Raw genomic sequence first — 276 nt, forward strand, 5'->3', positions numbered from 1 at the left:
GAGCATCTGAGAGAGGAAGCAAAATTTATACCAGTGTGCCCTTAAAATGCTGACATTCCATGTTTACAGGGATTGTTTACACAGAAAATTAATCAGTTACGGTTTTAAATTTTAATTAAAGAATGCTTTCCAGTGTTATTGCAAAACAGACAAAAGCCCATAAAATGTATATTTGACTGCTGTGCTGTGTTATCTTTGGATCGGCAAGCAGACTTGAGATCAATCATGCGTGGTATTTTTTGAACTTTTTTTTTTTTTTAAACACAACACTCTTCA

This window comes from Crocodylus porosus, unplaced genomic scaffold (genome assembly GCF_001723895.1).
Source record: "Crocodylus porosus isolate Cpor-Errol unplaced genomic scaffold, CroPor_comp1, whole genome shotgun sequence".
Classification (NCBI taxonomy): domain Eukaryota; kingdom Metazoa; phylum Chordata; order Crocodylia; family Crocodylidae; genus Crocodylus; species Crocodylus porosus.